The sequence below is a fragment of the Notothenia rossii genome, assembly GCF_949606895.1.
Source record: "Notothenia rossii genome assembly, chromosome: 4".
NCBI lineage: Eukaryota > Metazoa > Chordata > Actinopteri > Perciformes > Nototheniidae > Notothenia > Notothenia rossii.
Window position 1 is genome coordinate 82,418,073 of NC_136902.1, and position 16,926 is coordinate 82,434,998.

Sequence of the window (16,926 nt, forward strand, 5' to 3'; positions counted from 1 at the left end):
TCCCTTCTCTGCTTCTTCTCCGTACCGTCGGAAAACTAAAAAAAAACTGAAGGAGGGCGGATCGCTTGCTCTTCTATCGAAAAAACGAAGAGAGAGGGCTATTCCTCACAGCTGTGCAGTCCAGAGGACATGTCCAAGGAGCCGCCACCTAAGGGGTCTCACCCTGGCCCTTAAATCAATCACATGTCAAGGCTGTGAATAGCAGGCCAATAAGCTCAATTAACACCAAAATACTCTGAATCCGTGCCCTTCTGCTGCCCGTCACCACCTCCAGGGAGACGCCTCTTAGATCTCGGGACATGAGAAGATACCGACCCATCAGAGATGCCCGCCCCGCCGCGGCCTCGCAGCCACGCACAGCCTCTATCAAGCTATAGCCACATAACTTACGCCGGCACTCGCACACAAACAGCTCGGGGCCTATTTATAAATCACATCCTGGCAACACACATGGGAAAACAAGACCCCTGCACTATCAGTGTACCCAGTGTTGTCTGCCTCTCACTGTTCTGTCCCTGTCTGATTCCAGGGGTTAGAGACACAAGATAGCTGCTCAGGATAGCTGAAAGATGGCTGCTTTAGATAGCTGGAGATACCAAAACAACTTGATTATGTGTTTGGCAGCGGGGAGCAGTTGTTGATATCCAAGACGATGCATTCCCTGCAGGCATTCCTGCGTGTGTAATTGTCTGCAGTGTCGTGATATCAAGTCATTATGAACATGCGTTAGCTTGAATAAAACAGCGGGACGGCATGATTCAACTCTGCCTGCGGTGCTTCATGCTGCACTGGGAAATAAAAAGGCACAAATGATTCTTCAACCTCTGTTCTTTATTTGGATCTAACTGATACCTCGATCAAAAAAAGACTTCACGGAGGGCTGAACAATTAATCGATTTTAAATCGAAATCGCGATTTGAAATGATGCGATTATCAAATCGCAAAGCCTGCGATTATTATTATTATTATTTTTATTTGTTTATGTTTCACACCAATCAGAAGTGCTGTGCTCAACATGTACCAGCCATTGTTAACCAATCAGAAGTGGCCCATGATAGAAGGTGATAGACAGATTGATCCAATCACCTGCCAAGTATTTTTGAAAGTGCCTGCCCTTTTCCAAATGGCTTCCAATGGAGCTTTCCTAGATGGTTTGGTGAAACAAACCGTCTGAGTCAGGTTAGTAATGCTCCATCACATGTTTCTATTACAGGGTGAATCTTAAACTGAAGCTTGACTTTAAAGCAACCCAACGGAAGTTTCATGTAAGTTTAGTTCTTTCACTCGTAGCTCGGGCTGCGGGGGTGCTAGAGATGGGAGCATGTTGATACGAACTTTCTAGCCGGAGATATGGCCGCATTTTACAATAAACTTCCGTTGGGTCGCTAAAAAACAAATATCGCAAATCGAATCGCAATATTTGTCAGAAAAATCGCAATTAAATGATTTCCCCAAATCGTGCAGCCCTACTTCAAGGCACAAATAGACGAGCAACGTGATGAACATGTGATAGGCAACATATCAGGAACACCTCACAGTACGTTGCTGTTCAATCAACAGCAATATTTATGCAATACATTTAATGTAATCGTTTTTGTTATGGCTGTGTTTGGGCGGATGTATTGGATTATTATTCTGTAACATATTCGGTTATTTTGTCCAACCATTCAGGTGTAAAAGTCAAGTCAATTTAGACTTTGTGTCACAATCATATTTGTGTTATATCAAGATAACAACAAAACAATAAGCTATAAAGACAGAAATATAGTTGTAACTTTGTCCTCATGTTTCATTTTCTTATTATAACAAAACAGTTATTCTGTGAGCTTTACACAAGAACAACAACACCAACACCAATGAACAAACAAAAATGATTTTTGTATAATGAGTATAATCTCTTTAAGCTGTTAATGCGTCCCTTTACTTGTCACTTTATCACCCAAAAATAATAAAGAAACATTTACGGAAGGCTTTTGAAATAGATGCTGCAGCAAAACAAAAACCTTTAACAATGACTGAAGCATTTTTTTATGTTGAGCATGGGTTTACATTTCACCTTAAGAATACTAATTTCACAAAATAACAAAAATAATAATGAATAAGAAATAATTAACGGAAAATGTACACTTTTAAAATCTGTCTTCTTCCCTTTTCCTTCTTTCAACCCACCATAAACCTAAAACACAGAATAATAATCAGTGTAGTTGCCTTGCCTGCATTTATATCACAATAAAAAAATGAATGACTCAGCTACTTGCAATTGATAAATGAGAAAAAACGTAACACATGTAAATGTCCTTTGAAGGTATTGTAACCGTGACTTGTCTGTAAATATATATCATGTCTTTTAGGGTTTGTCAATGATCTGAGTGCCACCAGATGACCCAAGGAAGCACATGTTTATCAGTGTGTTGCGCTAACTGTCAGGACTGGCTGTGGGAGATCAAACCCAGGTCAGCAGCCCAGCATGGGTCCTCTTATCTCCATTACTGTTTTATCTCTGTTTTGTTACCAGAAGAAGCATCCGACATGGCACCAGGAAGTGTAATCCTCCAGGCTTGTTTGGTTTTAGAGCACTTCAGACGTGGATCAACAGTGATCACACAATGTCAGCCAAAAATGATACGCTTATATAAAACAGGGTTTAAAATCAATTTGTTGTTCTCCCCTCACTTAGACTCTGTATTTAATCCATCGGATCTTCTTTAATCTTGTTAATCTGGATATCCCGTTTCTCAGGGACCCTCTGTTGGGAAATATGCAGGCCAAAAAAAAAATCATAGTTCATATATTAACCTATTAACACATTCCCCTCTCCAGCCAAGTGTGAATATATGTTCAGGGGGGAGGGGTTAGGGGTCCACTATAATTATGATGATGAAGCAGAAATATCTCGGACCATTTGCCATGTGTCTGAGCAGTTAGATTACAAGCTGTCAGCCCAAAGTGAGAGAGAGAGAAGTCTGCAACCCTGATGATGAAGCACAAATACCGCTTGCCATTTGTCATGTTTTCATGTGTTTGACCATTTCAATTACATGCTGTCAGCTGGAGAGGCAGAGAGAAGGAGACAGAGAGAGAGTGCATGAGGGACATAGTGCATGCCAGAGAGAGTGCGAGTGACACATGTTACACAGACTGAGTGAGGGGGGGGACACATGGCGAGATAGGGAGGGAGGGAGAGAAAGAAAAGACAGTGAGGGCTGAGTTGCATGTGAGAGAAAGCTGGCAGCAGAGAGAAGGGGGGTTATATACAGAGAGAGAGAGCGGTTAGAGGACAAGCACAGGGATATCAACTATCTTTGACCCTCCATCGCCTTCCAGAGAACCCCACCCCCCCTCCATCTGCCCACCCTGTAAGTCTCCGCACTGGTACGTCAAACAAGTCCTATTTATAACCTGTGGATGGATGAGGGAATCAGGTGGACTCCTATCTGAAAACAGTACACATTTGAAGGGTCGCTGTGTGTGTGAGTGTATATAGGTGTGAACATGTAGCGATGTGTGCATGTAAAGGGGTAGGAGGTTAGCATCATGTGTATTTATCTCAATTAGTGAGCAAAGAAATGTGCTAATCTTGTTGTCGGAGTCTAATTTTAAGAATTAGTTTTCTTTTTTTTGATTTGGTTGATTTTGGTTTGTTGCAGTAGGATCCCTTATGTCCATATCTCAAGGGTCGGTGTGTGTATCCATCTCAATTAGTGAGCACAGAACTGTATTCATTTCTAAAAAAATGAAGTCTTCCTTTTTATTGATTTGTTGCAGTGGGATCCCTTATCTGTGCCTTTTTTCCTAGGATATTAAGAAGGTGTTTTTATATTAATCAATGCAGTGAACATCATCTACTAATTTCTGTTTTCAGTGCCGATATGTTTTGAGCTGAGACATTCCCAGAGGTAATGCACACTATCAAAAGTCAAAATGGATTCAGAAGACAGTAAATAAAATCAAGTCAACATGTCTGAAGATGTATAGGTTGACCGTAGATTTGGTATCTGAGGAACATAAATAATAGAAGCAGGGAAGTTGCATTTGTTTTGTTGCTGTCTGGACATTGGTAGCGTGCCTGCTAGTTTGGTTATAAAATCTGCAGCTGTTTGTTTTGGTTGGTGAGAGCTTTGTGATGTGTGTCTTGGGACTACTTGTTGGCTAGTCAGTCTTTGTTTTAGAGGAGCCTTGGGTGGTCTGCTTAGTTTAGCACATTATGTGTTCCAATTTTGGTTGCAGGAATTTTGTAAAGGCCAACCATCTTAATGTATGTTTTGTATAACTACAGGACAATACGAAAAAGCATAGATCAACATTTTGATATGTGCTTTGGGTCAGGGGTTGAACCTCATTTCCTGCTGACCATACTAGCACTGTTTTTTTTACCTCGTGTTTCTGCAAAAAAACACTGTGTCTCAAGGTAGCCACAGCTTTACACTCTTGGATGCCACAAAAGTTCAGAAACTCTCATCCCATTCGCTCATGCAACAATTTCATTTTGACCCTTAAATTACTCCCTTGGATACGTTGGATGTTGGTCGGGCATCTAATCAGGTAAGATGGATGTTGGTGGTTGGAGGCATTTGGTTACTATTCATATAGTCATTTATATATGTCTTTCTACACTTTAAATACATGTGATGCTAATGTTTTTTACTTTTGTTAAGGTAAAAGGTTGAATCCAGATCATTTAGCCAAAGCCAACAGAGACACATAAATACAGCACTGATAATTCTCAAGTTCATTCAATATTAACAACTTCTACAAACAGGTAAATGGAAACAAGTATGGAAGAGATTTGATCTCTTCCAATGAATTTGATTGTTTCTTCTTTGACTATTTGTATACAGACTAAAAGCAGGTTTGTAGGTGCAGGAGCTACTTTGTGTTCATTTGATTTAAACATGTCCAAAATGTGATCTCCTCATCTCCTCCTTAGATGGTCCTCACGCCAAAATGAGTGCGTGTGTGTCCCCCAAGGCAGAGGTGTAAGGCTAAACCTGAGCTAACACTCGGGAGCTAATAGGCTCATCCATCATGGAGGAAATGAGACAGGCTCTGCTCCGCACTCTCTCCTCTCTCCCCTTCACTAAGCCAACTCCTGAGCCCAGACATACTTACAGGCAACATTACTGCAAAGTTCTCCACCACCAGGGTATCCTTTCTTTATTATTCTAAGTGAACAAGGGGGCCCTTTATAGTCAATGTAATTCATCCAGTGTCTCATTTCAGAATAAAAAAGCTCCAAAAATGAAGCGAAAATGAGCGAGAAGGTCGTTGTGGTTAGAAACCTCCAAACCTCAGGCCTTCCTGAGCGGCAAGAACATGGAGACGAGGCCAGGGGGTCATGAGGAGGCCCATTCAGTCCTGGCTCTGTTTTGACACGGGCAAAAACACAGATCCATCAGTAGCACCATTAATAAACCCTCGCATTCCTGCACTTTTTTCCCTGCTTAATAATTTGCTGGACTGTAATTTCAGAATACTTCAGTTTCAAGGCTTTAAAGAGGCTAGGACACTAAAAACATCTTGAAGATCTTTCATTTTCTTCAACACAGCGAGATGGGAAATAAAGTATATTCCCAAGGATATCTTTTAGGATGACATATCAAAAGCTTCTTCACTGAAACTCATGACACTCAACTTTTATTTGGGCTCAAAAGCTTGCGGCGCCTGAGGAAAGGGTCATAAAACACAATGTTTACAAGGGTGTGAGCCTCATGTGGTACAAAGTTTTGAAGCAACAGATTGTTTGTGTTCAGCCAAATGCAATTAAGCAGGGACGTGCACAGACATTTTGGGGGGCAGGGGCTCAAGTGAGGAAAAGGGCACTTCCAATAATCATTTATAAAATAAAAAAAAATATATATATATATAGCTGTATCTCTGTATCTCTGACTTACCCTCACAACTCACGCAATTGTTTAATACTCAACAGAATTCTACAAAATAATCAGTTAACAGAGAGACAATGGTCTTCTTTAGTATTCACTGCGCACAAGAGCAGACATCAACAAAGGAAAATATGCCACAATGTGCATGTTTTCTATGCTACTAGTTAATCGCTATAATAATTAGTTTATTTTAGCACAACATTAAGTTCTTTGAATTATTTTTGTGGTATTATAATAAATAACACTTCAAAATCAACAAATCTTCACACAAAACTGAAAAAGGCTGTTCTCTACATAAATACGCAAACCAACCTACACTCCAAACTACAAGTAGGGCTACGTTTAGTTGCAACGATTACACTTAGTACATTCTGCTCTCTTCTCCTACTCATTTACTTAATTTAATTGGACAAAACACATCAAAAATGCTGAGAAAACGGCAAAAGTATTTAACAAGAACATGCAAAAATACTGCAACTTTACTGAAATGATTTAACAAGGTCTTGAAATCTGAAATCAAATATTTTGTTAACTTCTTTTGTTACTAACTTTCTTTGTATCTTGTATCTTTCTTAGCACTTGGAAGTTGTTAAATCTTTTTTCGTGTCTTCACTTGTCTCTCCTTCCTCCCTTACAGCAGCAGCCTTCTGGGGGCCATGTCCCTTTAGATGTTTTATTACTTCACTGTGGATAACAGGAATGTCCTTCTCAATAGCGAGGAGGACGAGGAGGAGATCAGAAAGCCTCTCTTCTGTGCATTGGCTTCTGAGTGTGTCTTTCACCAGCTTGAGCTTGGAGAAGGACCTCTCCACTGTTGCTGTTGACACTGGAATTGTTGCATAGGTTCTTATCATTTCCACCAGTGTTGGAAAGATATTCTGTCCACTGTTGTCTCTTAGTGTTTTTAATATCCCCTTCATGGTGCATGGGTTTGGGAAAGAGGCATGAAAACCCCTGAGCTCTGTTTTCAACTTCTGCTCCTCTCCTCCATAGAACTCACAAAGTATGTGAACGGCATCAAGGGAGTCAGGGCCCATTGCATCTTTGCCTATCCAGTTGTTGGCCTTGGTCAAGGTGTGGAGTGCATTCAGTATTTTACTGGACTCTGTCTCGCCATCTCCCCTAAATCTTCTTTTTAGTTCCTGAGAAAGGACATCTACGAATGAGTAGTACACCTTCCCTCTATAGTAGTCTTCTACTGACTGGAAGGAATGGCTCTCTGTGGCTGCATTAGTACTTTGCCGATACTTTGCAGGCACCCTCCTCTGCCTTTGCTGTCCTGCGGGGACTGTGGGGATGCTGATCCCAGCAGCTTCTGCCTTTTCAGTGGCACTCTTAAACAGTTTTCCAAACTGTTCTTCTGTCCTGAGGTTGGACAAGGTGTCCATCACTCCATCAACAACAGTATATGCTGTGGACAGATCAATGTGGCAGTTCTGTAGAGCATCAGAGGCAAGTGCAGTGACCTCAAAGACTGGAGTGGGGATCTCAAGGCAAAGGAAAAACTCAAAGTTTATGGCTTTAAGGTACATCTTGGCCTCTCCAGCAGCAGTACCTGGAGGCTCCTGCTCTGTCATGTCAGTGAGGACCTTGACCACAGTACTCATCACTTTAAGGAGGGCCTTCAGGGCTTCTTCTCTGCATGCCCAACGTGTGTCAGAGAGCTTCTGCAGTTGAATTACACGCTCTCCAGGGTGCGGGGCTTCTTGGCATTTAACAAATGCAGTGTGTCTTTTTGTAGAGCTGGTAAAAAACACATAGAGCTTCTCTACCAGGTTGAAAAAGGTACTGGAGTGGAGGCTTGATTTTGCACTTTCAACTAAGACCAAAATGTGAGCTTGGCAATGCACATACAGAGCTTTGTTATTGTGTTTCAGTATTCTTGACTGCAGTCCTCTGTATTGACCACTCATATTGGCAGCGCCATCATAGCCTTGACCACGCATGTTTTGGATCTGTAGGTCATTGTTCTTTAGCAAGTCAAGAACTGTTTTCTCCATCTCCTCACCTGTTGTTTTTGAGACATTGCAGATGGAGGAAGCGCTCTTTGACTTCCATTGCATACACATAACGCACAACAAAAGAGACCTGCTCGCAATGAGATACATCAGTGGTTTCATCTATGAGTACTGAATATATATTAGCCTCCTCTATTTCTTTCCTTATCTCTCTCTTTGTGAATGTGGCGAGTGCTTTTATGATATCATTTTGTGTTCTGTTTGAGAGGAGTGAAACTTGACATCTGTTTTTACCCATTTTCTGGTCATTGACATCATCTAAATGCAGCCTTAGTACACTATCGTACTGGCTAAACATTTTAACAAGCTCAAGGAAGTTGCCCTGGTTTGAGCTAGTGGCAGACTCGTCGTCACCCCTGAAAGCCTTCCCCTGTCGTGCAAGATATAAAGTTATGTCAATTAATTGGGTCAAGATTTCTCTGTTTCTTTGTATCTCTTGCTCTCTTATTGCCTTTCCGTGAACATCTGATACCTCAAAAGCTGCTTGTAAAGCATTCTTTTTGTGTGTTCCATCGCACCATGGTTGTTAAATGGGCTTCTGAGTCTGCATGTTCTTGCATTTTATCAAGTCCCCTTTTCCAGTTGTTTATGTCAGCCACTCTCCAAGCACTCTTGTTACTGTACTTTTGTTCATTGAGAAAAAGCCGACAGCTGAAGCAGTACATACTGTCCTTTTTGGGTGAATACTCCAACCATGGCTTATTTTCATATCACATATTTTGAAATGATCGGCCTTCAGTGTTTTTGGGAAATCTAAGGATAGGTTGGCATGGTCCTCTAGCAACACACATTTTTACATAGCTGACATTACATTTTAGATCAAAAGCTTGGTGGTGGGCGGGATCTGTTGGATACTTTAAGGATGCAATTTTTAATATGACCTCTTCTACACTACTGACAGTTTCCTCAACATCACTCTCTTCTATGGCTTCCTCAAATTCAACATTATCCACCGTTTCCCCTCCTGTGGCCTCTTCCTCTTCCACAGTGACAGGGATTTCCTGATCATCTTTCGGCTCTGTGTCAGGTAAAGCCTCCCCTTGTCTCTCCAATGTTGCTTGTGAGATCTCTACTGCTTTCTCAGGTGTAACACTTTCAACATTTGAGTTATCTGTTCTCTCTTGTGTGTTGCTGCTGGTACTTGGTTTTTACCATGCATTTAGAGATGTGCTACTCTTGGCTGTTTCCTGGCGCTCCTTCTTTTTCTGAATTCTTTCTTTTTTTGGCATTGTGCTGCAGAAGTGATTGAATTTGTTCAATTAACTTTTGTTTCACAAGTAAGTTAACCTTCAGCTTCTATAGCCAAGCAATATAATAATGAATTGCCTGAATACATTAATGATCCAATACATTTTTATTATTATTATTACACTTAACGCACACATAACGAAACATAACTGTTCAAGGACTTAATTTCAGTGTACCTATAAATTCCCTCCTTTCACATGAGGGTGGGTCGCTGTATCAAGTAATGATTAAGATCTATCAGCATACAACAAACTAGTAAAAATAATAGTTATTAAATGAGCCATCAATCAAAAAATATGAAGCTACTGTTTAAGGCAAGACATTGCAGGCAAAAAGATCGTTTTTGAAATGTAGGCCTACTTGTAATATTGCATGCAAATTAGCGCATTTTAATCAGGCCTAGTTAAAGCCTAATTTGCATATCAATGTGGTGCTTGTGATGACGTTATTAGATACACATTTTACTGTATTCACCAGTAGTGTCTCCCCTTAAGTACAGTACATTAGCCTGTATGCCCATGATGAATTGCCTTAGCAAAACCTTGAGCTAACTTATCCATTAGCTAGTATCCTACCTTAGTTAACTATATTTGTTTTTTGTCTTTTGGCTAATTAGCTGTAAATTCGAGGCACCGGCAGCTTAGTCATTTGTTCATCAACACTCACCTTCAAAATAAGCAAAGAAAAGCCAGCATAACGTGGGACAGTAAAGTGGGAGGTGCTGCGTCTGTCTTTCTGAAGGGACTGCCTATGTCCGCACCGCTGTGCGCGAGACGTGGAAGGGAGGGAGGGTAGAGAGAGCAGCGGAACTTCACAGTCTAATCTCCCGACCTGATATTTTTATTTTTTATTCAATCAATATGTGTTTGGAAAGTGTGCGCAAACAGCAGTAGATACATATTAATTTTTTTTTTTTTTTTTTTTTTAAAACCCATAAAAAGGGCACTTTCTCTGGAGGAAGAAAAAGGGCAGGGGATCAAGCCCACTTTGAGGTCTATGTGTCTGCAATTAAGTGTATTATCAAATGTTACATTTTTCCGACATCAGTAACTTAAACTGAAAGGAATTAATTTTTTAGCATGGGCATTCATATTTTGGTTTGTCAGTTCTGGTATTAGAACTGAATTAAAAAATATTGTATGTTATTTCACTTCAAACAATGTACATGCAACTATTATTGATGTTTGACCACTTTCTACGTTTCTACCATAGACTGCAGGTTTCTACGTTCGCTAGCAACTCTGTGTTAACTCTTCAACCAAAAGTAACATCTTATAGTAATCAGTACTAACATCAGCAAGCTTTCAGTCTGGAAGCTCGTTAGCAAAACTGCAAGACACAAGACGCTCAAATACAACAAAAAACGGGGACACTAAAAAGTGATGCACACAGCTGGGACAAGAGCACTTGTTGACGTTAGGGGATTATAAAGTAGGCCAACTATCACTGTCCATGGAAACCTACCCAAAATGTAAATTTGGATTATTTTCACAATGTGATCACATGATTATTTCCAATTATTACAGATCTGTTTTAAGCTAGCTAGCTAACCTAGCTAACATCTGCTTACAATTACAGCTGGCCAGCTTAATGATGCCCAAACGTAAACAATCGGATGAGACAACACTAAACAGACAAATCCACTCCCTGCATATCATTGTACATGACATGGCAGTGTACCAGGGTAAGTATCCTAAAGGAGGCACACACAGGACTACAATATGCTGCTGTAAGAATGTGATGCCCCTGTGGGTTCATCTGGAGAGGGTGTGGCTGTGCTGCATCCAGCCGCCTTGATTGCAGTAACTCAGGGCACCTGGGTCTGGTGCCCTGCAGCTATTTAAAGCCTCTGCTCCTTTCTGTCTTCCCTCTGCTTTTTCCTGCAGGCACCCAGTTCTGTTGAGTATGCTATTAGTTATTTCCATTGCTTCATTTGTGCACCTCAACACCCTCACACATACAAGTCCATGCAACCCTCACCCTGCATTTACACTACTGATACCACTGACGTCCACACCTCATGTTTTACTTACTTTGCACTGAATTAATTTGGTTAATTTGATTTACTTGCTTAAATAAACATATTTTGTTAACCGTTGATATGGTGTGTCCTCTCTTTGTTGTGGCCTTTTGAGCCAGGTCATAACAAAGAACTACAGAATTTATCAGTCCATCTCCTGGCAACACCATTCTAGAATGTCATTGTTGCCGTGGGAAACGTCCACTCTTAAGGCCAAGGCACAGTATTCAAAATATTAAATTCTCTTTAAAATAATATGATACTGTAGCACCTACAGCATTATTTTAGTTTCCTTACAGGAAAAAAATGTTAGGTTCACTGAATTGTTTATTATTGTATTATATTATGTTCATACTGCTGATGCAAGCATGTGCAGGTTACACACACACACACACACACACACACACACACACACACACACACACACACACACACACACACACACACACACACACACACACACACACACACACACACACACACACACACACACACACACACACACACACACACACACACACACACACACCTCTTTTGATCATAAAAGACTTCTTTGATTTGGTCCCAAGTGCTGTACCCAAAAGTCTGTATGTTTTCCCAAAAGCAGAAAAATCGTGAAAAACTCCAGGTTCCTAAATTACTGTCACTCAAAGAGTTTCTTTCTCCTCTTCTCTCTCTCCCGTCTCAATTCACCTCTCTTCCCGCCAGCCCCGCAGTCTCCGACCCTTTCCTTCCTCCACCAGCAGCAATGGGGGCTTTCTCTTGTTTCCTGGTGCTGGCGCTGCTGGATAAACACAACCTCCCCCTCGTATAAAGGCTCAATTCTTCTCCATCATGTTTAAATATGGATACAAAGAGAAACTTGTATGATAATTTTTGGCATATGGTGGTGGGGGTCAGCGGGTGGGGTGTGTGTGTGTATAAGAGAGGGGGTGGGGGGGAGCAGGCTAGACAGAGTTCTGCCTTGTTCTGATACTTGTCTAAGATTTCGAGGTTTTTTGTTTTATGCAAGACCAGACCAATGCCATCTGACACAGAGTGCGTGACTGAGCAGCAGTTTGTGTTTGAGCGTGCCTGAAAATGTGAGCTTTAACAAACTCCCGCCAGTCGTATGTGATGCTTGATAAGTGCTGGCAGGGTATGTTGCAGCATAATGCAGCTCTGTTTTGTAATTTGGGTGGCATGTGAACACAGACAAACAAAGTCGTAATTGGAGAACTCAAATGAAGGGGATCACTTCCCCTCTCCGATGTCCTGTCTGCTATCTTTCATCTTTGATTTTGCGATGGAGTAATGGAAAGGGAGGCAGAATCTGGCTCCTGGGTTGGAACATGCCGGAGATGACACAGATACCCAGGATGATACAGATGGCCTGCTGATAGCCTGCAGATCACCTTACTGCCCCTGTGCCAACAGCAGCACAGGCTTCTGAGGAGAGGGATGATTCCCTCCATGGATGCTTCAGAGGCTGCAACAGCTTCCAGTTATAGAACATACAAAGCTTGTATAATGACCATTTGCCTCTCAATAACTCACCCTGTGTAACCTTGAATTGTTCAAACAAAAAAATTCAAAAACAGGAAAAAGTCTTGATCAATTTAAGTAAGTAAATGGGGTCAGCTTTTAACAACAGCAAAACTAGGAGAAGATGGGTACTCTCATTCAGGTCATGCAATATAATCATTGTCGGTAAACACATGTACTGTAACTACTCCTTTGCACTTTCTTGTTGGATGCAAGCTGAATTTCGTTGTTCACAAACAATGACAATAAAGTTGAATCTAATCTCATGTATGAAGTCATATTTTATTATTTCATAAAATATGTACAATTTTAGCAAGTTTTTATATTGTCCTGTTCCTGTAAGCCAGTACAACGACATTTCGTTTTAATAGTACACTCTGTGCCTTGTTGAAATGACAATAAAGTATGTCTAAGTCTCTAAGTCTAATATTTTTACTCCTTCGCAAACACATGCATTGAACCTTATGTAATACACTCCAGTTTCAGATAGTGTGTTTTAGTAAGTATAGTAAGGATTTAGCATCGAGCATTTAACTGAATTGAATAGACTTGGTTTCTACACGAGTTGTGTGATATAGTTTTGCTGTCATTTAAGGAGCTCCTTTTAACCTGTTAAGCCCCAAGGTCCCCGCCGGCGGGTACTTTTTTTTTTTTTCACCACACTGTGTCTCAGGGCATCTTAATATTTAAGAACCTATTAATGTCTTATACCAGATTAACGAGAATTATCTCAGCTAACTGACGATACAAACCATTTTTACCAAAACAAAACACAAGTCTCATAAGAAGCATCTAAATGACCCCTGAGCGAAAAAATCTAACCTATTACTGCACCGATAATCACTCCTAGCTCCCTTATCACTTATCCTAGGTGCACATCCAACACATCGTCTATGATCACAAGGAGACACAGAATCTAACGGTGCCCACCTCAACACTGAAAGATACAAACTCGCAGTGGCGACTGGTCATTAGGGGCAGGTGGGGCACATCCCCACCTAGTGTCAGCAGAAAGTATTAAAAATAATGATTACAAAAAAATGCTAAAATATATTTTAAGATCATGTTTAATCATCTGATTCGTCTGTACATTGCTGTTTTAGTCCGGTTCTTCTAATTAGTGTCTACAGTGTGTGCCTATTGAGCTGTTTAGAGCCATGTGGGACAAAACCCGATCATGCCCTCGCACTCCCTGTCTAAGTGAACGGTGACTGTAAAAACTACACTGCGCATGCTCAGAGTATTGTCCTATTTAATGTGTGTGGCAAAAAAATAATGACCATAGGGGCAGAGTGCTGCCATCCCCACCATACGTCATCTCACATCATTCAGAGCTGATTGGCTGTAAGTACGTTTGCCGCGAAAAGTGTGGTGTGTGAAGAGGAGGAGAGAGACGCGTCCCAAAACCAGGAAGTAAGCTGCGCATGGGTTCCCTCCACAAATAGCAATGAGATTTCTCCATAGGATTTGAGAAAATAGCTCAAAATAAGATCTGTGGGAAACGTACCTGTTAGATAAATGCACGTTTTGTTCAGCCGGATAATATCCACATGTCTACCCTACTTTTATAATTTTCGAATCATAAATCTATAGATTAGACTTATGATAGACTTTTGAAACTACAAGAAGATAAGGAGGACTTTTACAAACAAGCAATAGAGATTTTGGTCCAGAAGGATAGCCAAATGGACTTCATCTTCAAGTCAAGGTAAGACCGCAATTTTATTGAAAATGGGATCTTACTAAGAGAGAACAATTCAACATTTAAATGATCAAATTACATTTTTTGGGTATCCTTTTGTTGAACTGTCTGTTTAAAATTAATCGAAGCATCAGACAAAAAAAGCTTTTGAAAATATTATATTTTGATTTAGGTCAAAATATTATATTTGTAAACCTGAAGAGTCAGTGCCAGTGCCTCACCAGCCATGAACCTCAATGCAGAAGCTTATATATAGACATCTAAGTTTTCTGTGCCCCACCACTTTTGTACACATAGAAACGCCACTGCAAACTCGCAACGTTATCAACAAAAACGTACATCAAAACAAGTGGCGCTAGGTAGCCCACAAAGCTAACATGGCTTACCTTCGTCTTTGTCTGGTCTTAACTGGTCTTCAATGGCATTAAAACGATAAAAACGATGCTGTAGTTAATCCATAGGTTAATATCCAATGTGACTGCGTCCCCTTTGAAATGTTCTGATAATCCATAAGAAATAAAACAGCTTTTCCGTTGCTTGATATCAGAGCAGGGATATTTCTCCCCTCTGCTGAAAGCTTGCATAAGCATTTTTTTTTTTTAAATGAGTGTGTGCGGGACGATTTCCCTTGGATTCTATTGGCTCTAACGGTCAGAAAGAGATGTCATATGTCAAAATCGAACAAGGGGGGCCAGAGATATGGAAAATCCACCCAAATGGACCCAGAAGAGGTTTTTTTTGCTAAATCTGTCTAAAAAGGTCAAATATCACTTGTTTTGCGTCAATCTTGATACAGAGTACTTATTATATGTTGTACTTTGGATTCCTAAAGCTTTTAGTCTACTAACCCATCATCCAAGGTTAATTTTCACTATAAGTACAAAATATATTTTGGACGGACACTATCATTTACAGTTTTTTACCATGTTCAATCTGAATTTTCTTTAAAATAAAAAACATCTATATTGATCTTGACTTTTTCTACATCCAGCTCACAGGTTTATCATTACTTTGAGAAAAAAGATTATTAATTTAACCCTTTTAGAAGGGAAGATATGGTCATTTGTTCTGGGAATGTCATTTTCGAGCCTGAAACCCGAAAAACAGGCTTCGGCTAACAGGTTTTAAATAAATCTAGTGCAAAATCACAAAAGCTACTGAGTTCACAAGTCATCAGATCCATCTCTCACAACTGAGCAAAAGGCTCTCTGCTTCGAAAGACACTGAGATATGCTTGGGTCATTTGGAATGTCAACAAAAATACACTAAATTCTGCTGTGTGTAAAGTATTTGTGTCATATCAACACTGGAAATTAAAGTTAAAGGAAGTTCATCGACCAAAACCATCAGATAGGAGCTGGCTCCAGGATTCTTTCTGCTGCGATCCTGATGATAAAATGGGATCAGCTGGGGCGTGGGACACTGGGAATAGGTGGAGTGTGGAGATGGTTGAACTCCCATTAAAGAGGTGAAAAAGATGGGAGGTGTGGATTATTGCTGAGAGATAAAATGACAGCAGTGCATGATAACGTGACACAATCCTCTCTGTACAGGGACTTTATTGTTCAGAGCAGTACTGTATTCACTTTATTAGCAACACGTGGAGTACATGTGCCAATGGAACTATATATCTTAATAAAGTCTGGGTTTTTGCCGCAGTGTGAGGGATACCTGTAATGATTGGCAGCCCTGTGCAGAGGTAATAAAGCAGTTCATTCTTCTGTCTGTCAGGACATAGAGTGCACATTCACCAGCGGCCAACGGACACAACCTACTCACGCTGAAGTATGTATAAAAGTCCTGTTTCTTTTGTAATCGTCCCAAAAGCCTATTTGGTACTTTAATCCAATCTCACCTTTCCCCGTCTCTCAAAAAATAATAACTTCCAACAATCTAGAAAGAAATAACACATTAAATATACATTTGGCTAAACTCTTTTCCATTTTTACTTTTTCCAATGAGAATGTTATTATTTTTTTGGGAAAAAGTAAAAAATCAAATGGCCTATAATTACTTAATCCCGTTTTTAAAAGGGAACCATTGACAATCACAGCTATAGTTGGATTCTTGCACAATATTTCCATCCAGATTTAACTCCAGAAACCTTTTATTCATCAGAGCAGGCATTTCCATTTACTGAGTCTCGACTGTTGATTTTTACACACAGTGTACAAAAACTCACTATCTGCCAGTGACCTTGTTACGTTCGTCTTTCATGCTGGTGGAACAAATAACACCAAACATCAGAGAAGAATGTGACACAGATTACAAACAGTACCGCTACACTGAGAGCCTTTTATTTTGTAAATGTGTCCAAATTAGCAGAAACATCACAGGTCTTTATCTAGGGCGGCTTCTCCGAGCTGTGACCCTTTGTAGCATTTTGAATTCATTCACATTTAATCTGGTGATAATTACGTCAGTTTATACATTTTAACTCAACTGTATGAACTTGTGTGTGTGTGTGTGTGTTGGGTCACCTTGTGCCTTCATCAACACTGAGGCACTGTAGGGAGGATGATGTGAGATAAA

The 16,926-nt window shown here is 40.4% G+C and overlaps 1 long non-coding RNA gene across 1 annotated transcript; it reads left to right on the forward strand.

The window, feature by feature from the left end:
• Positions 1 to 1,004: 1,004 nt before the first annotated feature.
• Positions 1,005 to 12,043, forward strand: LOC307038125. The gene is made up of 4 exons (XR_013807902.1): positions 1,005 to 1,179; positions 2,352 to 2,453; positions 10,727 to 10,832; positions 11,877 to 12,043. It is a non-coding gene; the product is annotated as an uncharacterized lncRNA (long non-coding RNA).
• The last annotated feature ends 4,883 nt before the right edge of the window (positions 12,044 to 16,926 follow it).